Below are 23,807 nucleotides of genomic sequence, written 5' to 3' on the forward strand. Positions count from 1 at the left end.
ATACACAGAGGCAGTGGTGTCAGATAGATGGGAAGGCAGGCTCAATACAAAGAAAACATGTGTTCATCCTTCCTCTGTCATATACAATGAGCAATCCTGGTTAAATCACTTAACTACTTGGGCAAAAACAATGACAAAGAGGCAACTTGCATTGGTAGGGATATTTTCACCAAGAAATTCCCTATAACAGTGAAATTCCAGGTTCAGTCCCTATCCTCTGCATATACAAAATTGAATGAAATTATTTATCCTCCTCTTTTTTTTTTTAATCTGCTAAGGGTTTTCTATTTACTTCTCAATAAAATAGATAAAACAAACACATATTTGGCCGCATTTTATTTGTGTCCTTTCTCTGATTATTTTCCCCCTTAAGTTAGTGGCCTTGGGATTACTAGACTCTATCTAATTCTAGTTTCTGCTCCATCCAAAACCTTAACTAATGTAAATTGAGTGGGGATTTGTTCCAGGTCACCAATCTCTAAGAGACAAAGGAATATCTTCTTTCCAACAGGATCTTGGCAGCCCATATTGCTTTGTAGTGCAATTAGACTCAGGTTTAAAAATACTCTTACCCCCCAACTATCATCATTATGGTATCCTATCTTGAAGATTGCTAGACCCAAACACCTGCCAGAGTCAGTATCTCCTCTCTGTCTACCACTGCATTTGGGACTCAGTTAGTCACTATCCCTTTCTATTCACCTATCTTCATTCCCTCTTGCACTCTTTTCAACTATTTTTCCCCCAGTGAATAAATTTCTGGTTGTGACTCTGAATTTAGCTCTGCCACTAAACTTGAGTTACGATCAAAGGAAAGTCACTTACCCAAATTGATCTCCAAGTTACTTTCAGCTGTAATCCATTATGCCCTATGATATTTTTAATTTCGAGGATTCTATGCCCTGAAGTTCTAGGAATTCTAGGAATATGATCATACACACACACACACACACACACACACACACACACACACACAAAATGATTCTATATGATTACAAGAATTATAAGACTCCTTCCAGCTCTAATCTCCCATATTTATATGTGTATATATATATAGATATAGATATATCTATATATCTATATATATATATATATATATACACACACACACACACACACAGTAATATAAAACAAAAAACAAAAAACACATATGTATATTTTGTTTGTTGGTTTATTTGTTTGTTTGTTTTTTGCTGAGGCAACTGGGTTAAGTGACTTGCCCAGGGTCACTCAACAAGAAAGTGTTAAGTGTCTGAGACCAGATCTGAACTCAAGTCCTCCTGACTTCAGGATTGGTGCTCTATCCACTGCACCACCTAGCTGCCCCATCTCTATATATTTTTGTCCAAGTTTCCTTCCAGCTCTACCAATTTATAGTTTGAGATTCCTTTCATCTCTAAAATTTTGTGTTTTATATTTTAAGGTTCTCTAAAGCTCTGAATTCCCAGTCCTAACAACCTTTCCAGCTTGGACATTGTGGTCTAAGGACCATTCCAATTCTAACAATGTTGTGATTCTACCTCTGTACTTAGTGGAATTTCAATGGAAATGCAGCAACTGCCCAATCAGTTTTGTAAAACAACCCTCGCTAGCCATAGGCAAAACTTGCTCAACTTTGAAAAGATGGAAATGTTGGCATTATTGCTTTTTTCTTTCCCCTCCCCTTTAATGTTTTCCTGTCTCCATCTATGTTTCTCAGCCTTGATGCTTTTCATTTACTCCTGGAAATGAGCTGTACAAAAAATGTCCAGAGGATACATATGAGGTTAATCAAAGCCATGGGTGGTATCTCCCAAGTCCCAATCTGCTTTAAAGACGGGATTGTTGTTTTTCCCCTTGTAGGCATTTGAAACAAGCCAGTGATTTATCACTTGAACTTCTGTAGCTGCTAACGTCCCCAAATAGCTAAATAACAAATAGAAATTGTGTTTCCTTTCAGCAGCTCAGCTGACTTCCTTGCTCATTTTATCCTTCCCTACAGTCACCCAAACTTTCTACCCAACCAAGATCATATTGGCTTTCTCTTCAGTTAAGGAAAAATGCTATTTCTTAAATGAACATTTTACCTCTCTTCCTGGTATGTAGCAGAGTATTCTACACAGAGCAGGCACTTAATAAATGTATATTATTAAAGATTCACTAAGTAGCTAAGTTGTACAAGGCATTGTAGAAGGGAAACTGTAGAGGAACTTGAATGCCAGAGTAAAGAGTTTGAGGAAAAGATGAGCTGTATGACTGTATTCAGTCACTTCTCTATTTTTGAACCAGATAAGTGAAGCAGAGATATGAAGAATATTTCCTTTCCATTTTATTTTATATTGTTTTTCAGGCAAATATAGGAATGAATTGATGTCTGATGATCCAAGAATAAAACCCAAAGAAAAGAATTAAATAACATTATGAGGACTTGACTGACACCAAAGTTGCTGCTATATTGTCCCCTCTCTATTACCCCACCTCTCTAGAAACTACTAAAATGGACAAAAAGTATATCAGATATCCAGAAATAAAAATATGATCAAATTTCGGATCTAAGTGAGGATGTTTCCCTTCTCAGTGTTCATCAGAGAAGCTATATATTAGGCTCCTAAGACCTCTAACAGCAAGGGCCCTGCCAATTATGGCATAAGAAGATATTAGAGTGGAGAAAAAGATCTCAGCAGGCTTTTGGATTATAGTATTGAGCACCGAATTATATTGTAAAGTGGTTGCAACTGCCACTAGCCTTGGGACACAGAGTCAATATTGCCCAAACACTTTAGTATTTTCTGTGTCCAATACTTCAACTAGTGCAAAGCATAGTGCAGCACATAAGACTTCCACACAGGAGACAAGAGAATGCAGATGGAAAAAAAAGGAAAATCTATCTAGGAACACCAGAACTACCCTGAGTTCTACTATCTCTATGAGTACTCATTTATTTCCAATAACATAATAAGCTTTGCAACCACAACATAAGGATCACTATAGGAACAACAGCTCAAAGATTTCGAGTCTCAGGCCAAGCAGTCCCAGAAAGCAACTGATCTTGTTGGACATCTACGGACGACAGCTGCTGTCTCTCTGCCCCAGTAGCTCAACTACCCTTCTTATTCGATGGAAGAACACAATATACCTATTTCAGTGGTGCTGCTGAAGCAAAGCTGTTGCTTAAAATATTTCTGGCACTCCTCTGCAGGAATTTCCTTCAAAAGCAGTTTATGAGTCAAAAGGGGAACCAAATTCATTTTGTTGAGCCAAAATAATGTTCTTTAGCTTAATTACCAACCTTGCTTACCAACCTTGACTCATTATGAACTTTTGGTTACTTCCAAAAGTGAAATCCACCATAAGGAGATAAATATTTGACATTCAGATTTCTATTTTTTATGTGCCTCAGACATTTAAGACAATTCTCAAAGAGAACTTCCAAATAATGTTTTAAGTGATGGTAGCATCTGAAACAGTAACAACATAACATTCCCTTGAATTTATAGATAGCCTTACCATTTCCCAAATACCTTAGATGGAGTCTATATCATGTGTCTTCATAAATACCCTAGGAAATAGGTATATAATCAATATTTTACAAAGAATGAAACTGAGTCACAGAGGTAATATGATTTGTCCAAAATCATATAGCTGGTAAGTAAAAGACCAAGATCTTAAACTATGCCTGATTTTCTATCTCTTAAATTAGCATTGGATATCTCAAGGGCCATCACCAGTCATCTTGACTTTCTGTCTTGCCACTGGACTCTGATGATTCTGGAAAAGAAAATGATGTTGACAACTTTGTACAGCTCTGTCTCACTTAAATCCAATTCATGAACAAGTCAAGATATCATCTTTATAATGTCATTGATCCTCTTCGAAAATAAAGGATGAACAACAACAACAATAATATTTCAAGGTAACTCTTTTTATTGGCAACACTCATTTTGGAAGGATGAATCAATAAGATGACTCCTTATTTTAACATTGCATTCCCCCAACCAAAGCTAATGAGAGTCATAGCAAATCTTTCAGCAGAGATGGTTCATAAATTTCCAAGTTCTCTTAGCTATAGAGAAGTAAATAAAGGGGGAGAGTAGGAAGAGATCAGTAAGATAACCAAAGCTCCTCATATCTTAACTCAACAGGAAAAAGTCAGCATCTGGTACTACATGGAGAAGGATTTGCTGAACTTATAAATAATCTTGTCTTAGACAAAAATCAGAAATGTTAGGCTGTACTTACACCTTCATGTGGTACAGGCACTAATTTCATAGCATTATAAAGTCAAAGAAAACTGGAGAGCATTGCTTCCTTTTCTGACTTATGAGTTCTACATGGCTCATGGTACACAAAAGGATCAGGTCTAATTTGTTCCCCCATATTGGGACTTCTTGCTATTTAGACCCTTCTCCTTTGTAGCTGCATTTCAGTGTTTTTCTTTTTTCCCAAGTCTGAGAGAGATTGATATTTCTGTCCCTTCTACCACTCTCTCTCTCTCTATTCCCCCCCCCCCCCCCAGGCTGGGGTTAAGTGACTTGCCCAGGGTCACACAGCTAGGAAGTGTTAAGTGTCTGAGACCAGATTTTAACTCAAGTCCTCAGGAATTCAAGGCTGGTAATCTATCCACTGCGCCACCTAGCTGCCCCCGACTCTCTTGTTAAGGCTCCCTCTCAAATTTCCCCTACTTTACTTTGATGCTTAGGGGAGTAGCCTCAAAACTACCTCTCAAAATTGCTGAAAGGATCAAATGAAAAAATAATTGTAAAGCTCTGGCACATAGATGTTAAAATGTTAGTTATATAAATATTAGACACATGTGTATAAACATATACACACATATACATAAACTGTAAAAATATTAGTTATAAAACATACAAAATATAGTATATAAGTGTTATTTAAATGTTACTTATTACTATTAAATGAAAAATATTTTGTTAATGGAATGTAGTAGGGGTTGTTATTAAGCTAGTTATTATTATGCTGCTATAATCATTATCTTTCCTTCCTGGCTGCAATCAAGAAAGAAATGTTACAAACCTCTATGTGAAAAAGGAAGCTAGCCCTTAATCTCTCTACCCAAAGAGTTTTTAAATTTGAGTCATATATGTGAGTTTCTGTCCTTTGTTTTTTTTTTTTTTTTTTTTTTTTTTTTTTTGTTTTGTATGTTGTTTTCTGCTTTTTGATGAATGAGTGAAAAATTAGGCTAAAACCTGGTAAATTTTGAATGGCTGGGAGAGCAAGTCACTATCATTTTGGCACCTCAATACCTTGCCCAATTTTGTAGATCGCTGAGCTGAGCATGGAGAAGACCTAATTGACTTGCTGACTCAGCATAGGAATGGATAAAGTTCAGCCAAGGAGGAACAAGAGTAATTCATCCATTGGCCATAAGACTTGCCAGAGTAGGCTTGGTGGGGCAAATCTTTGTAGCAACTGCTTTAAGTCTGAGCCCATTCTCCCCAAGTAGGGGGTAGTACAAGGGGAGAATGAGCTCCCAAGTGTTAGGGAAGATAGGATATGTTTTTGTTGTACTCCTCAGTAAATATCCTTTTATATAATAGCTAACTGAGGTAAATTATGAAATGATGCTGAAGTATTCATTGTTGGTAGTTAATATGAAGAGCAAGATGGAAACATGCTTATGCTAAGTTAGAAAATTATTGACTTTTTGGGAATTTTTCTAGAGCTTTGAAGGGGGAAGAGATGTAACTTTTCTTTGGAAGTATATGGATCATCAATATGAGTGGAAGGTGAGAAAAGGATCACCAGAGTTTATAAAGGCTATTTGGGCATTAGATGGGATTATTAGCATGTGATTGATAGCCATTTCAAGTCTTTGGGGCCACCCCAGGGCTGTATAGATCACTAGCTTACCTCTAATGCAATAGGAGATATCAGAGTTCCTGCCATTACACAGAGAAGCCATTGGTACATAGTATAAATTATTTTTTGATTGAATGAACAAACACCCCATCACTGAAAATGATTTACTAAATTATAGTCTATAGTGACAGGTAGATCCATGTGTAATTTTCATTTTCTAAACCTATCTAGCAATGAGAGGAATTCCTGAAAGTGACTCAAGTCTATGACATGGATTAAAGAAGACCTGGGTTCAAATGTCACTTCTGATGATTACCTGCTTTGTGATTTTGGGTAAGTCATTTAACCCTTCTGAGCCTCAGTTTTTTCAACCATAAAATAAGAAAAAAAATCATTGCAACAACCTCATAGTGTTGTTGTAAAGTCAAATGAGAGAAGTTATGTAAAGGTTTTGCAAAGCTTAAAGCATTGTGTCATAATATATGGCATGTACCTGTTTAACATTTATTGATTGAAATGTTATTTAACTACCCCTTTTACTGTTCTCTACTTTCCTCCTCTGCCTTCTTCATTTTATTATCATTTTCTCTCTAGCTCTTCCTTCTTCTTTCTTTGATTCTTCCCTCTTAGCTTTTCTTCTTCTTACTTCTATATTCATTCTCTTTTCTTGATTTTTTTTTCTTCCCTTCTCCTTTCTTTATCCTCCTCTTTTCCCATTTTCCCCCTTTGCTCCCTTGAACATTTTTAACTTTTCCTTCTTTGTTTTCTTCCTCTTTTTCTTTCTTCTCTTCTCTTTTCTTTTCTCTTGATTTCCCTCCTTTTCTTTTAACTATTTTTTACTATTTCTGATCTAAAAACATCAATTACATATAGAAGAGAAGGGCCTTTAAATCCAATTGGTATAGCACCTAGGTGAAAAAATATCTGTTATGGTTTCCCTAAATCAGAAAAAAATATGAGTTTACTAGTCTCCATTGTACAGTTGTGTGAATTGATATACATCTCCTGCCAGTTGGATTTGCATCCTTGAAGTTCCATATCATATGTTTCCAAGAACTAGCATATTTAGATGCATTCTTACTAGTGTCTGTGGGGAAATAAGAATAAACGAGATAGTAGTAAAACTCCAATATGCTTTTGATCTTTTAAAGGTCCTGTAAGTTGAGCTAAAACATCCTTCCAATGAGAATCACTCTTCCTTTGAACATAAAAATCATTTTGTAAGTTCTCATAATTTTTTTTGGACCTAAAGAAAGTGTCACTTATTCAGCTCCACCACTCCAAAGACCACCTTTATAGGAGATATACAATGCAGATTTACAGCTTTTCTTTTTTTCTAAACCAAATACTTAGGAAAGAGTTCTGTGCCTTCACACTCCACAATTTTTGATAAGTTCTTTGAGGACAGAGAGTAAGCCCTAACATTGTATTCTTTTATTAGTCTCCAAATCATAGTCCCAAACGATTTTTCTAAAGGATGAGACTGACTATCCCATCTTGCACTCAGTAATCTCCAATAACTCCCTGTTACCTCCAGGATCAAATATAAATTTTTATTTAAAGCTCAGCACAACCTGACCCCTACCTACCTTTCTGCCTCACTTATGATTCCTCTCCATGTTCTCTAGGATTCATGCTGCCTTGTTCTTCACACAGGGCATTCCATATTCCATATGGAAAGGTTTTCTTCAAGACTCATCTCAAGCATCACCTACCATAGAGACCTTCCCCAATTCCTAGAGATTTGAGTGTCTTTACTCCAAAGTTACTTTGGTTTTGATTTGTCTATAGCTTGTGTGTAATGATTGCAGTAGCACCCTGGATACCTTAGGATCAGCCAGAGTCAGGATAAGCAAAAGTCTTTATTCTTGGTCTTTTGGGGCCGCCATCAGGGGGAATAGATATAGGAATCTCTACACCTTCTTTTTTTCTCTACACTGCCAAAAAATGATCTTGCTTGTCCTCCTCCACCCTCCAATGCTTCTTTTCATTCACTGTATACACCCACAGATGTAGCCAGCACAAGATGGTGGGCCTGGTCATTCTCCAAGCATATGCTAATAGTATATTGTCCAATTGATAATTAGCCTCAAGTTCTTGGACCTCAGTGCAACTCAGTTTTTAGCCCTTTACCCTTGTATATACCTACAAACCTTCATATTGTTTTTCTCACTAATATGTTTGAAAGCAGGACCTATTTTGCTTTTTTGTCTTTATATATATCTGGCACAGATAGTGGGTACTTTTTAAAAATGCCATTGATTGATTGATGGAGCATTACAAAGGTTCTGTCACAAGCTAGTCCACAGAAAGTAGTCAACAAATGCTACCTCTTATATGAATATTATGGAATATTATTGTTCTGTAAGAACAACAGGATGATTTCAGAAAGGCCTGGGAAGACTTACATAAACTGATGCTGAGTGAAATGAGCAGGACCAGGAGATTGTTGTATACTTCAACAACAATACTATATGAGGATCAATTCTGATTGATGTGGCCTTCTTCAACAATGAGATGAACCAAATCAGTTCCAATAGAGCAGTAATGAATTTAACCAGCTACACCCAGTGAAAGAACTTTGGAGGATGACTATGAACCACTACATAGAATTTCCAATCCCTCTATTTTTGTCCACCTGCATTTTTTATTTCCCTCACAGGCTAATTGTACACTATTTCAAAGTCCAATTCTTTTTGCACAGTAAAATAACTGTTTGGACATGTATACATATATTGTATTAAATTTATACTTTAACATATGTAACATGTATTGGTCAACCTGCCATCTGGGAGAGGGGGTGGAGGGAAGGAGGGGAAAAATTGAAACAAAAGGCTTGGCAATTGTCAATGCTGAAAAATTACTCATGCATATATCTTGTAAATAAAAAGATATAATTAAAAAATGCTACCTCTCTCAGTAAACTTCCATTATTATTTTCTCCTTCATGTTTTAAAGTCAGACATAATTAGGAGACAAGTAAATAAAGAAAACACTAGCTTTGAGTTAAATAATGCAAATATGACTATATTGTGCTACACCAGGGTTTTTCTTCTTGATCATCAGTTGACAAGGAACACAAAAATCTACTTGTAATCATTGCATCTCAATCATTAGACAGACACTCTTGCTTACTTCAGATAAGGCTTACAGTATGTATGGGATTATTCTTTTTTTTTTCCTTATGTAATTACGCATATTGTTCTTTTGACCAGTCTAGCAAGCTTGCCCCCATCTGGGCTTACTGCTGAGTGCCAGTTTTCTTAAGTTTCTGCTAGGTTTGTATTCTATACCTTTAGTGAGCATGGCATTATATCATCCATATTAAGAGAGACTAAAAAAAAAAAAAACAAACAAACAAACAAAAAAGCAATAAATGGAGATGCTGGAAGTTATATGACTGGAAATGTTTTTCCTGAAGAAGAGAAGATTTAGTGGGGGCATGATCTCTGTCTTCAAGTGCCTCAAGGGCTGTCATGGGAAAGAGCAAATAATACATTTGTTCTTTGCTGTGGTAGGGAGGAAGAAGACAGATTTTAGCTCAATACTAGAAAGAACCTCTGAATAATCAGTACAGTCTAAAAATGGCATGGACTACTTTGGGAGATGATGAGTGGCCTGTCCATGGAGGTATTCAATCAGGTACTATTAGAAGTTAATATTTACATAGCCCTTTAAGGTTTGCAAAACACTATGCTTATATTAGCCTGTTTTATGTTCACAAAACATTTTGTAGATGAAAAAACTGAGGCAAAGACTAAGTGACTTAGGTTCACACATCTAGTTATTTCTGAAGTAGAATTTGCTTCAGAAATTTCTGACTGAGTTCTGCACTGTTTCCTATGCCATCTAATTGCTTCTAGAGAGTCCTATGTTGACAACGCAGTGGAATTCATGATCTGTGTAGAGATTGGTCTAAAAGATCCCTGAGATCTCTCTCACACTAAAATCAATGTTTCTATGAGTACCTACAAATAAATATGAATGCCCACAAATGACGTCACCCCAGATAACAGGTTGCTATTCTGCTTCTTGAGTGAATGGGGAGGAAAAAAACATTTACTAAGTGTTTTGCCCTAGGTATATAAAAAAATAAAAGTTCCTTTCCTCCGGAATCCTATAGGGAGGATAACACATATAGGGAAAAGATAGTCAGAGAGGGTAGATTATGGTCAGGTAAATCACAGGAATCAGAACTAGAACCATTAGGCAATTGACAACAACAGATCCTTTTCAAGAGTGGCAGCTAAATATGGAAATTGAGTAGTGGAGGAGTATAGCAGGGGAAGGATATGATGGGTAGCATGATATGAAGATACCTAGGCAGATAGTTCAGCATACTTGGCCCACTCACCAGTCAGAAGCCCAGGACTCCATCATGGAGTATTACCAATGGAGGGCAAGAGAGAAGTTGTCATTATTTTACAAATAATCATCCTATCAATTTTGTTTTTATTTTTTTATTTTTTTGCTGAGGCAATTGGGTTTAAGTGACCTGCCCAGGGTCACACAGCTAGGAAGTGTTAAGTGTCTGAGGCCAGATTTGAACTCAGGTCCTCCTGACTTTAGGGTTGGTGCTCTAACCCCTGCACCACCTAACTCTCCCATCCTACCAGTTTAAAATAAGAAAGTGATTCTGAGTTAGAGTGTTTAAAGAGAAAGGGCAGTGATTACTTTGGAGGGATTACAACTCTATTGCCTTTGAATGAATCAAAGTAGTATGCTCAGAAGAAAATCCCTGGGGAAACTTCCAACTTGTCAAGATTGGTATGGATGCTATTGTATGTATTATATTGTATTGAATAGTTCTAATCTTTTCAAGGATATTACAATTTCCAGAGACTATAGTAGTGGACGACTAGGGTTAAAAGAAGAACATGAAGGTTTGGCTTTGTGAGGGAAAAGTCATTAGGCAATGTCTGTCTCACTCATATCCATTTTTAATACAAGAATATGGGGGAGAGAGAAATAGCTCAGGCTGAAAATCCTAACTTTACCACCAATATTTTTTTGAAGTAAAACAACACACTTGTTCAAAAAATGTCTGCAGCAGTCCTTTTGTAGTGGCAAGGAACTAGAAATTAGTGGATGATCATCAGTTGTGAAATGGCTGAATAAGTTAAGGTACATGAATAATGGAATATTATTGTTCCATAAGAAATTATGAGGTAGCTGACTTCAGAAAGCCTGGAAAGATTTACATGAACTGATGCTGAATGAAGTGAGCAGAACCAAGAGAACATTGTACACAACAACAAGAAGATTATATAATGATCACCTATGAGGACATTTTTTGTGCTAAACATCTAAAGCATTCAAACTCTACTGCAGAGAACACAACTCAACTGGACTAGTCACATAGGTAAACATAAACATGTTTATCTAAAAGTCTATTTTAAAAAGAATTCAGAAAAGACAAGTACTTACATGGAGATCAGAAGAAGCCATAAAAGGACATTTTTCAAGATCTTCCTGAAGAACTTTAGAATTGATTATGAGATGTAGGAGACATTGGCACAGGACTCTCCAGCATGTACCTGTATCAAAGAAGGTGCTGTATTCTATGAGCAAAGGATAATCTTAGTAGTATAATGGGAAACACGAGATGTGGAAGTCTATACACATCTCCATCCCAAATGTGCAAACGAACGAACTATTTGTGCATTACCTATGGAAGAGCCTTCTGAACTCATATCAGACTGATCACTCATAGTCAAACACACTATGTTTTAATAGTAATAATAATAATAATAATAAAAACAATGTTATTAGTCTTCTTTAAGTATAAAGGAAGGACAACATCTGAAACTTGAACATTTTACAAATATAAAACATCTTGTAAATGTCAACAATCATGATGATGATTGTGATGGTAATTAAGATTCTAACTACTACCTATTTATAATTCCTTCCTTATCTCGCCAGAGTATATGAAGGAAACCTCAGACATTGTAGGTTGGCTGTGTGATATAATCTCTCTAAGTCTTTGTTTCAAAAAAAAAAAAAAAAAAAGCTTGATTACCTTAAAACCAGAAGGGATATAAATATAGAGGAAGAAATAGATAAAGATAAAGATATATATATATGTGTGTGTGTGTGTGTGTGTGTGTGTGTGTGTGTGTGTGTGTGTGTGTATTGTAACATATGTATATTTATAAATTTATATATATATATATATATTAAAATATATAAACACAGATATGTATATTAAATATTTTGCTATCCCAGGCAAGTCATTTAACCTAGCTGGTCTCAATTTCCTCATCTGTAAAATGAACTGCAGAAGCAAATGGCGAACCACTTCAGTATCTTTGCCAAAAAAGTCCCAAATAGGGTTTTATTTGGACAACTGAACAAAATATAGGAATGATGGGCTCTTAAAGATAGAATATACCTTTTTAAAAAGCAAATAAAATATATTACTTTGGACTCTAGTGAGTATATTCAAGGGTGCTTTAAACTAGAATGATGGAGGAGGCAGAAAAATGCCTATGTAGATTTTTCAAGCTAGGGTAGGGGGAAAGGAAGCTCTGATGAATAGCTATTAAAATACCTACTGAAGAGTTCATAGGAGCCAAAATCCAAGAAAGGAGACGATGATAATCTCTGGTCTGTATATAAATGCACAAAATTTAGGAAGAAAGGAAAAATGAATTAAAAGTTTTAACAGAAATAAACAAATTTGAACTGATAAGTATCTCTCAGACTTGGCGAGATAAAGCATTGCTAGGATGTGAATCTATGGGAATATAATTTTATTTAGAATAAACAGGCTAAGTAAGAGGTGTAGGATAGAGAGAGAGGATGGGAAATAATGTGGATAGAAAGTATTTGAGTCAAGAACAATAGAGGGACCAGTGGAAGCAATTTTGTCCTCAAAATGTACTACAGAACACTTGGACAAAAAAAAAAAAAAAATAAAATGACAAAATAGATCATAGTCTATTGTTTTTGTTTTGAATCTGTTTGAGTTTCTTCTAGCCAAATGTAAAGTAGCCAATAACTTCTTGACTTGCCTTTATTATTATTTCATATTGAAAGCATGGAAAAACAAAGCAGGAATGGACCTTATTCTGAATGTAATCTTACTCAATATAGAAAAATTGATTGCTAGGATGATCTTGTGAAGAATGATCTGCTCTTTCCTAGAGCTTGTGATGGAGGAGAGGAAAGCTAGATATAGTACAATATTGGCTATATATTTGATTAAAGTGGATTTCAAAAATTTAGAAGAATAGTTAGGAGAAGTAGGGTTCAAAGGACTAAATTTAGTAAGAGAAATCAGCCCAAGCAGAATGGAAAGCTGTCAAAAATATAATTCTAAAAATAAACCAAAAAAAAAAACAAAAACAAAAAAGGATTCCATCAAAGGAAAAAAAAAACATGAGTTATCTAAACAAAAGATGGTTGAATTTAGAAAACTTACTAATTAACTCAGATTATTTTTAAAAAGACATGTGCAGAATATGAAAACAAATAATGGTGAGAGCATGAATTACAAAAAGGTGAACATGATGCTATATAAATACTAGTAATGAAGCTCAGAATGAGCTTAGGCTAATAAACAAAATTTAAGGGAAATAAAAAGGGTCATTTAAAAAGCCCTATTGTGTAACACAATAAGATTAAATTAAAAAATTGCTTAGAGTGCATAGAACAAACATAAGTGACAACAGAAGGGACAAAATTGTTTTATTTCTATATTCTCTGCCAAGGAAAATGGTCATTAAAAAGAGCAGGACAAAATGGCAAATAAGGAGTTTAAACCCAAGATAAAAAGGAAATGGTTAGTGAGTACTTAGATGCCATTGTTGAGTTCAAATCACCCGTTCTAGACAATGCCTTGGGTATAGAAAAAGAAGCAGTTGTTATTGTTGATCCATTGTAAGTTGTAATTGAAAGATTGTGGAGCACAGAGAGATAGGATGAAACTGGTGAAGCGGGGACAGAAATCTTGGCTTGATTCCAGGAGAAATTAGAGAATGTGTTATTAAAGAGATTGTGAATATCTAGAGAAAGAATCAGTGACTCTAAAAAAGCCAGCATGGATCTATCAAGAACATTGAATTTCCTTTGTCACAATATAATGAAATTGGTAGATAAGAGCCAAGTGATAGATACAGCTTACCTAGATTTTATCAGAGTGTTTACCAAAACAAAAACAAAAATCCTCTCTTGTAGAAAAGATAAAACTGCCTAAATGATAATACATTTAGAGGAATTTAGAAATGTTTGAATGGACAGACACAATGGATAATCAATTTTTTTATAAAAACTTTAAACATTTGTCATGAATAGTTTTTTTTAAAGAATATGTTCAATTTCATATATTTTAACATGTAACAGAATACCTGCCATCTATGGGAGGGGGTGAGGGGAAGGAGGGGAAAATTTGGAACAGAAGGTTTTGAAGGGTTAATGTTGAAAAATTACCCATGCATATGTTTTGTAAATAAAAAGCTATAATAATAAAAAAAATTTTAAAAGAATATGTTCAATTTAATATGATAGTAACAAATTGTTCTGCTTCTCAGTGTCTCTTTCTGAATTTCTTTGTGTTCTTTGATTTGTCCTTTTTAAACATTTCATTATGCTTGTTTTTTTTCTACATCAATCATCTCACTACTTACCTCTATCCTCCAAATAGAAAATCTTCCTTTTAAACAAATAAGCACAGTCAAGCAACCCAAAGGAACACACTGTGTCTACAAGAGTATGTTTCATTTTCCACTTCTTTTCAATCACTTCTGTGATAAAGAAAATGTGCTTCATGATGAGTTGTCTGACACTATTATTGATTATAGCTTTGATCAAAGTTCCAAAATCTTCTTTTAAAGTTGTTCTCCTTTACTCTGTTGTTTTCTACACCGTTGTCGCTAATCTTTTCTCTTTATTCCATCTCATTTCATAGAAGTCTTTCCAGTTCTCCGAGTCCATTATTTCTTACAGCTCAATAATAATTCATGTCTCTATACTTTGTTTAGACACAAACACACACACGTGCAGCATGCACACACACACACACACACACACACACACACACACACTCTGCTATCTACATTTTTTTCCTGGTTTTTCCTATATTCTATAGCAGAGGCTGAACACTACAATGTATGAGGAACAAAGATGATCTGGGTTCAAATCCTACCCCTGAATCATATTTGGGTCATATAACCCAAAAACAAGTTGCATAACCTCTCAGTGCTATAGGCAACTCTTTGAAATTATATGAGGTAAACAAGATGACCTACATTAGGAGAAGGAGTTTCCTTTCCCAGAGGTTCCCTATAGTGATAGAAATGATAAATTTAGTCCTTCTTCCTATCTTTCCATATTTAAAAATTCTTCAATAATTTTTTTATATATGTAGCAGCTTATTTTCTGCAAGCCTACTCCTACTTGCATTAGTTGGTTAGCTTCCCAGAGGGTGAGATTACAGCTTCCATCAGGTTCTAGAGATAACCCTCAAGGGCTAATATTACTAGTACTGCCTGTCTCCCTACCAGTATATTACCTATTAATATTTAGTCCTGCATATTTAAATTAACTTTTTAAACACTTATTTACTAAGATGGTGTAGCAAGAACATTTAGTACAAAACTTTCCCCCTAAAACACACTCTCACAAATGCACACAGATACATGGAAGAGTGCCCTTTAACAATAGATGAGTCACAGATATGAATACCACATGTGGCCAAAGGATAAACTCACAATTCATAATAACTGGATGTTCTTTCTTGAGACCACAGCTGCCACTCTTTCCTTATGCAAGAGGTCAGGATCCTTGAAACGATTTTATTTTTTGTAAGGCTATTTCTCTGAGTCCTCATTGGTCTGGGTTTGTTCTCAATGAGTCTGGCATATCTCTGCTCCTGACTGGATACATTGTCGTGTACTGATTCAGTATCTCCAAGATATGGTCCCTGGAGTTAATGAAACTCCTTCTAGGCTCATTGCCACACACTCCACCCCAAACTTATTAAACTCTGGTACAAAGTAGAAATTCTGCCTCTTCCAAGGGCTCATAGGATTGGAGTTCTTTACTGGTTGATTGGCTCACTGCTGAAATGAATAACTGCTGAACTTCCTCTGTTATTTAAAGCCCTCAGAAGCATGGTCAACTTGTTTGCTTAGTCAATCACACTAGTCCCTTATTGACCCAATCAAAGAGATTCACACCTCATAATGAGATCCCAGGGTACAGCCTGTTCATCACAGCCTCACACTGATTACATTACATTAATTGAGGTGGGAATGTGGAAAACCACCCTTTACATACAAATGGGTCCTTTTCCCTGTCTTTGACATCTGGGGTCCATGCCAAATAGTAGTATTGCTGGGTCAAATAATATGCACAATTGCCAGCCTTTTTGGTAGAATGCCAAATTGTGTTCCAGAATGGTTGGATCAATTCCCAACTCCAATAATAATGCATTAGTGTGCCTGTCCTCCCACAATCTTGCCAACAATTACCATTTTTCTTCTTTGTTATCATTGCCAGTCTGATAGGTGAGACCTCAGAATTGTTTTAATTTGCATGTCTCTTATTATTAGTAAACTAGAGGATATTTATTATCCTCTGATAGTTTGCATTTCTTCTTTTGAAAACTATCCATATCCTGTGACTATCTGGTATGATTATTATTTTATATACCCTATTGCATTGGATTGAATTTTCCATGTAAAATTTAGGAAAATGAATGAACAAGAATTGCATGACATAGGTTAGTGTAGAAGGTTTGAAATCTGCATGGGTAGAGGGAACAACCATGTGGATAATGTTCCAGATTGAATCAATTCTTGAAATCTATCATTAAAAAACAGAAAATAATGTAATACTTTTAAGGAAGATTTTTATACTAAATGCTAAAACAAAACAAAAAAAAATTGCCACTGACTCATGAATTTTGCTAAGACACCTCAAAGTTCATTCAAATGAATGCCTTCATGTTACAAATTAATTTAAATATAAAGAAAATGAGGCTCATAGAAATTAAATTTCTTGTTTAAAGTTACACCAGTTACACCAATAAAACACAGATTTGAACCCAGTTCCTTTCATTGTAAAGCTAATGATTTTTTCAGTGTGCCTAAAAGACAAGCCATTGCTTTCCCAGGGAAATTTGGCTTGCTGAAACATCTAGGATTCTGGGATTTGGTAAACAAGAGAAAGTTTGATAAGATCCTATTAAGTTTTTTTAAGGAAATGTATAAACTTTAGTTTCAGCTCCATCCTTTTTCTTACCATTGGATATAGTGCTGAAAATTGTCAGTAGCTGAGATCAATATGTCTGTTTCTTCTCTCCAGGCTGTCTGGTAGCTTCTCTTATCAAGATACTTCAAACAGGTCTGCCGCATTTTTCTAGTCCTTCCTGTCATTTGACTGAGATGGAATATGTATCTCTTGTGGAAATTCAGCCTTTCTATGTAATGAAAATGAAAAATTCCAGATTAGTTGTTTTTTCAGGTGGGATGGACTCTCACAATGAGACTCTTAACCCCTAAGAAGTAAGGTCTAGACTGTTAGAGATCATAGGATCATAGTTCTTGAGTGTATGAGACCTCAGAAACTATTTATTTTATGATTTCTAAATTTTTTGTGTGCCATGAATCCCTTTGACAATCTATAAAAGCCTATGGACCTTCTCAGAATGTTTTAAATGCATAAAATAAATGCATATGATTCAAAGAAAACCAATTGTATTGAAATAGAATCATCAAATTGTTTTTAAATAAAGTTCACAGAAAAAGATAAAGAATTCTTGATCTACTCAATTTTCTAATTTTACACATAATGAAACTGAAAGCCCATAAATACAGTGATCGTGAGGGATCCTGTCCAACAATTCTACAGTATAAAATTCATAAATAAGCAAGGAAAAATCTACTGATGTACCTTATGTATGTGAAGTATCTTAACTATAAAACACAGAATATGTAAAGTGTATGATAAAGTATAAAGCACCTCACAATATAAAACACAGAATGTTAGAGCTAAAAAACTTAAGAGATCTTCTCATTCAATCCCTTCACTTTAAAGAAGAGAAAACTTAGGTCTAAGAGAAAACAAGTGACTTGCCCAAAAATACACAGCTAATTAGTGACAGACATGCCAAAAAATAGATTTGAATTTTCTATTAAATCTTTTGCTAGGATAGAGAACATATCAGCACTTTGAAAGGGAACAGCTTCCATCTAGACATAGTTATAGATTTCTGTAGGATCTCAGCTTAATAAGAATTTCAGGGATTTTGAAGGCATCATTTCAATTTTTTTTTAATAATGGCACTCACAATCACCTGGGCATTGGTAGGGATCCAATCAGCAGGGATGCTTTTCCACTAGGTCAGATCCCCAACAATCAATCAACAAATATTTATTATGTGGTAGGTCTTTTATTACTTGCTGAGCTTACAAAGAAAGAAGTAAAACTATTACTTCCCATGAGGAAATTACATTTTACTAGCAGGATGTAACATGATCATAGGTAATTAAATATAGAATACATGCAAAATGATAATAAATCATATATACATATAAACATATTTGCATATTCACATATACATATGGAGAGGGAGAGAGACAGAGACAAAGGAGAGGGGAGAGAGAGAGAAACAGAGAGAGAGAGAGAGAGAGAGAGAGAGAGAGAGACAAAGGAGAGGGGAGAGAGAGAGAAACAGAGAGAGAGAGAGAGAGAGAGAGAGAGAGAGAGAGAGAGAGAGAGAGAGAGAGAGAACAGTTGCATATTAAATGCTTTTGATGTCTGATGCTTCAGAGTCATTGTAACTAGGAGGTACAGGATTGTAGGAAAAGTATTGGAGTGAATATCTGGGCTCAGTGGTTTGTGTTAACTCTGATGCTTATAAATTATATGCATCTTGGGCCATTGAAACTTGGAAAGTTTCAATTTCCTAATACATTTTTATACAATAGCAAGAGAATAATACTTTTCATACATGTAATTTAGGAGGTTGTTGTTAGAATGAAATGAGTTCATGTAGATAAGGTGTAAATTTGAATCATTAAAATATCTGTTTTAATTTTAATTTTTATTATTGTAAAGAGCCATAGCCCAGGAGACAGGAAGATTCTCTACCTACCTCTGAACTCACCCAGTCCAGTCTCAGTTCTGGTTGTTTCTGACCTTTAAAAGGAAACAGCAGTCTTTCTCTTGAACTTTTCTAGCTCATTATGCCCCAATCCTGGAGCCCTAGGGATGAAAAAAAAAACTTAGGCTTGGTTCATTTCTAAATTCTCTCCCAAAATAATTAATATTGTTCCTGATATAAAAAGTATTCAATGAATAGAATGGGCCAGGTTTAAGAGAGCTATTTATTTCTTCCACCACAAAAGAAATACTTCAAACATAAAATACTCCTAAACATGCATTGACAAATACTTAAAACCTGATACAGTAACTTCTCACTCCTATTATACTACTACCAGGAGATTGGTACTTAAATAATGAAATATCTTGTGGTACTGCTGAACAAGCATTTCACCTGCAAATTGTATTGGCTCTTCAGTGTCTGAGTCATGTTCCCAGGCTGATTATTTCTGGTAAGCTGAGGTGTAGTTTAGGCTTATTCTCCTGTCAGTTGTCATACTCTCCTCTGTGAACTTTACTCAGATATTATCTCCTTCTGGGAAGCCAGCAACTGGACCTGAAGACTTCCAACACTTCTAACTCAAAAGGTTGCTGCCAAGGCTAGAACACCTATATCAGAATTCTGAATCTGCCTTGGAAGAGGCTACTTATGCACTGTGGATCCTATCCTAGGTGAAGTTAGGTGTCATTAATCATTGAAATATATACCATAATTGTTCATTCATATATTCTTTCCTTCTTTCAATGAAAATCCAAGAGAGAAGCTTCAAGTATTCTAACTTGTCCAACAGACAGGAAGAGAGTGCATAAGATGGCAGAGTCTTTTTAAGTCTTCTGATTGGGCAGTTCTTTCTGTGTCTACTCCTTTTTGATGTGGTCCTCAATCACAGAGACAACAGAATCAATAGGGAATTTCTATTTTCTATGCCCTTTAGCAAGAGGCTAGGACACATGCATTATCAGAAGTGGGCAGTGAATTAAGCTTAGCTTGATTCATGCTTCATAGGATGACTCCTCCAGGCTCACGCCCAACTGTGCTCTATGAGATGTGTTCCAATGCAATCTTTGCTAAATTATTTTTAACATTTGTTTTGCCACTAATATTACTCATCCCTAGATTGGAGCTCAACTCAAAAATGAACCATTCATATTTTCTCATAGTCACATCTATTACCTTTTTTCTGATTTTTTTTTATTTTGATCAAAGCTTTGTATTTTCAAAACATATACATGGATAATTTTCAACATTGACCTTTACAAAACATTTTGTTCCAAATTTTTCCTGCCTTTCTCCTAACCCCCTCCCCTAGTTGGCAAGTAATCCAATATATGTTAAATATGTTAAAATACATGTTAAATCTAATATATGTATAGATATTTATACAATTATCTTGCTTCACAAAAAAAAAAATCAGATCAAAAAGGAAAAAAGTAAGAAAGAAAACAAAATGCAAATAAACAACAACAAAAAGAGTGAGAATGCTATGTTGTGATCCACACTCAGTTCCCACAATCCTCTCTCGGGGTGTAGATGGCCCTCTTCATCACAAGATCATTGGAACTGGCCTCAATCATTTCAATGTTGGAAAGAGCCACGTTCATCAGAATTGATCATCATATAATCTTGTTGTTGCCATGTATGATGATCTCCTGGTTCTGCTCATTTCACTTAACATCAGTTCAGCAGGCTGAATGTTTCTTATACAGCTATAATATTTCTTAACATTCATATACCCTAACTTATTCACTCATTCTCCAATTGATGGGCATCCACTCAGTTTCCAATTTCTTGCCACTACACAAAGGGCTGCCACAAACAATTTTGTACATATGGGTCTCTTTTCCTCCTTTATGATCTCTTTGGGATACAAGCCCAGTAGTAACACTGCTATATCAAAAGATATGGACAGTTTGATAACTCTTTGAGCATAGTTCCAAATTGCTCTCTAGAATGGTTGGATCCATTCACAATTCCACCAACAATGTATTAATGATCCAGTTTTCCCACATCCCCTGCAACTTTTGTCATTATCTTTTCCTGTCATCTTAGATAATCTGAGAGGTATATAGTGGTATCTCAGAGTTGTCTTAATTTGCATTTCTCTGATCAACAGTGATTTTGATTTTCATATGACTAGTTTTAGTTTCTTCATCTGAAAATTATCTGTTTATATTCTTTGACCATTTATCAATTGGAAAATGTCTTGAATTCTTATAAATTTGAGTCAATTTTCTATATACTTTAGAAATGATATTACCAAAAGAAATGAGCACAAGGGATAATGTTGTAAAAAAAATTACCCATATATATGTATATATATACTATAAAAATAATAATTATAAAATTAATTAAAAAAATATTACCCTTTTTAAAAAAATGCCATTCATATGTTATGTCTGTAGCAAAGTTTACAAGATTTTTTTTTAAAAGTGCTTTGATGTCTTTTTTATATGAGAACCATTTCTTGATTCTTTCTTGATATAGTATCTCACCCCACCCTTACCCTTATCCTAAAGAACCCTGTGAAAAGAAAAGAAAAGAAAACAGCTGAATAAATTAGAGCATGTGAAATTTTATGCCACATTCTATAGCTATGGTCCATCAACTCTCTGCCAAGAGAGGAAATCATGCTTCATTATCTGACCTCCAGGACCAATATTACTCATTACATTTAAACTGAGTTAAACTAGATCAGTGAATTTTGTTTTCAGTTTTTGTTTAGATTTTTTTTTAGTTTAGTTTAATTTTTGCTGTCAATTTATACTCTGCTTTCTTATGGCTATGAATACATAACTTAGCCTCTTATTGCTCTAGACAACTCTTTAAGAATATAAGTAGCAAAGAAGAGGACAACCTGCATTGGTAGAAGTTTTCTCATCTAACAGTTTCTTATATCGATGAAATCACAGGTTCAATCTGTCCTGTAGTTTTTAGATATATCATTCTCTTGAATTTGTTTTCTTTTGTTTCTATCAGTTCATATACGTCTTTCCACGTTTCTCTGAATTCTCCATACCCACAATTTCTTATTGCAGAATAACAATCCATTCTATTCATGTGCCATGATTTATCCAGCTATTATCCACTTTATTTACCAGGTGCCCATTTTATTTCCAGTTGTGCATGTATATAATTACTACAACAGAAATTTATTTCAGATTTGCATACACTAACAAATTAATTAAATACCATTTTATTCAGATATTTTCCTAATCTACCTTTACTTCTTTCTTTGATCCTCTTTACTTCTTAACCCTCTCCCTAGAAGACTCAAAGTTGATAAATGAATGAAATAAATATTATTTACTATAGGACTGAACCTACTTACTTTAGTTGTACAATGAAGGAAAAGACCCTATTTAAGGATTTACCTTTGCTACTACCTAGGACAAATGACACTCAGTTACCTTGACTATAAGACAAAAGAATTGGGTTAGCTGCTCTCTAAGGTCACACACCACATTCTATTTGCCTTTGTCTCACAACCTCAACTACACAGAAATCTCATGGAGAAAACTTTCCTTCCAGTTGTCAGGTCCCAGCCAGTAGCCCGCTGAGCAGAGGCAGCCAAGAAGGGCCATCCCCAGATGAGTCAGACCCCAGAGAAGCAGTGTTTGACTGGGTGCCCAGGCCTGGCTCCCTGCTCATTATCACGCAGCAGGAAAATGAATTCTGTGAAGACAGGAAGATGGCATTCTGTCTGGGGAGAGACAGCTTTCTCACAAAGAGCAGATTTTGTTGCTATCAATCAGGTAGAAGCTCTGCTGTTTCCCTCTCTACAATAACAGGAGAAAAAATAAACTGGAGGAGATGAAAGGGAAATATACACAAAAGGGCTTAGAGCACAGATATAGTGGGCAAAAATTTCAGGAAAAACTACATTCTCATGTATAGCAGAAATCTGGTTAGGATATATAGCTGAAGCAAAACCTTAATTAGGTGCAATCTTCAGGGTATAGACTGGCACAAGAGGGACTTTAGAACACAGACTGTAGAATTGTCAAGACTGGATGGAGACCTTCAAACACAGGACATAGAATGTTAGAAGTGGAAGGGTTAGACTCATGGCTCTCATGCACATTGTTACTTGTGTGATGTTAAGAGAGCCAGAGAAAAAGTCTCAATTAAATGGGTTGGACTCCCTGGGAGATGGATAGTTAAACATAACCAAGAGTCATATAACATGAAAGGGCATGAGAAGGTAGTGATGTACACTACTGGAGGGAGGGTCCACATCACTCAATCATAGTTCCATTTATTACATACTGTATAAACATTGCCCTTGATCAAAATTTTTCAGTGGTTCCCTATTGTTTCCTAAGTAAAAGTCAAACTGCTTTGCCTATTATTTGAAGTCCCCTTCTTTTGATCTCACTTTACCCTTTCACCCTCAGTCAAAATCATCCTCTTCAGAGAAAGAGAAGAAAATGGAGGGGCAGGATAGAAGAGAGGGCAAAAACACTAAGGAAAAAGATAAAAGAAGAGGGATGGGTGATAGAAAATAAGAGAGTAGGTGGTGAGTTAAAAAAACACTACTAAAAGAAGGAGAAAGGTGTGATAGGAGATAATAAAGTGGATGAGGTGGGTAAAAAAAAACTACTAATGACAGGATGTAAAGGAAGAACTAAAGTATATACAGAGAAGAAAATAGGACAGAAGGAAATACAGAGCTGGTAATTTTAACTGTAAATATGAATGGGATGATTTCTCCCATAAAACAGAAGCAAAAAAGCAGAGTGGATTAAATAACAGAATCCTGAAATATTATGTTTACAAGAAACATATTTGGCCCAGAGAGAAACATACAGAGTGAAGGTAAAAGGCTGCAAACAGAAAAAAAAATTAAATAAAATTATCTTCCTCCACATGTTCTATGTGCATTATATTATAAGCT

At 35.2% G+C, this 23,807-nt stretch overlaps 1 long non-coding RNA gene across 1 annotated transcript; it reads right to left on the reverse strand.

Moving 5' to 3' along the window:
* Positions 1 to 2,454: 2,454 nt before the first annotated feature.
* Positions 2,455 to 15,844, reverse strand: LOC141551303 (uncharacterized). Its single transcript, XR_012484826.1, has 3 exons — positions 15,516 to 15,844; positions 11,230 to 11,339; positions 2,455 to 3,747 (listed from the first exon to the last, which is right to left on the reverse strand). It is a non-coding gene; the product is annotated as an uncharacterized LOC141551303 (long non-coding RNA).
* Between the last annotated feature and the right edge of the window lie 7,963 nt (positions 15,845 to 23,807).

The sequence above is a fragment of the Sminthopsis crassicaudata genome, chromosome 1, assembly GCF_048593235.1.
Source record: "Sminthopsis crassicaudata isolate SCR6 chromosome 1, ASM4859323v1, whole genome shotgun sequence".
NCBI lineage: Eukaryota > Metazoa > Chordata > Mammalia > Dasyuromorphia > Dasyuridae > Sminthopsis > Sminthopsis crassicaudata.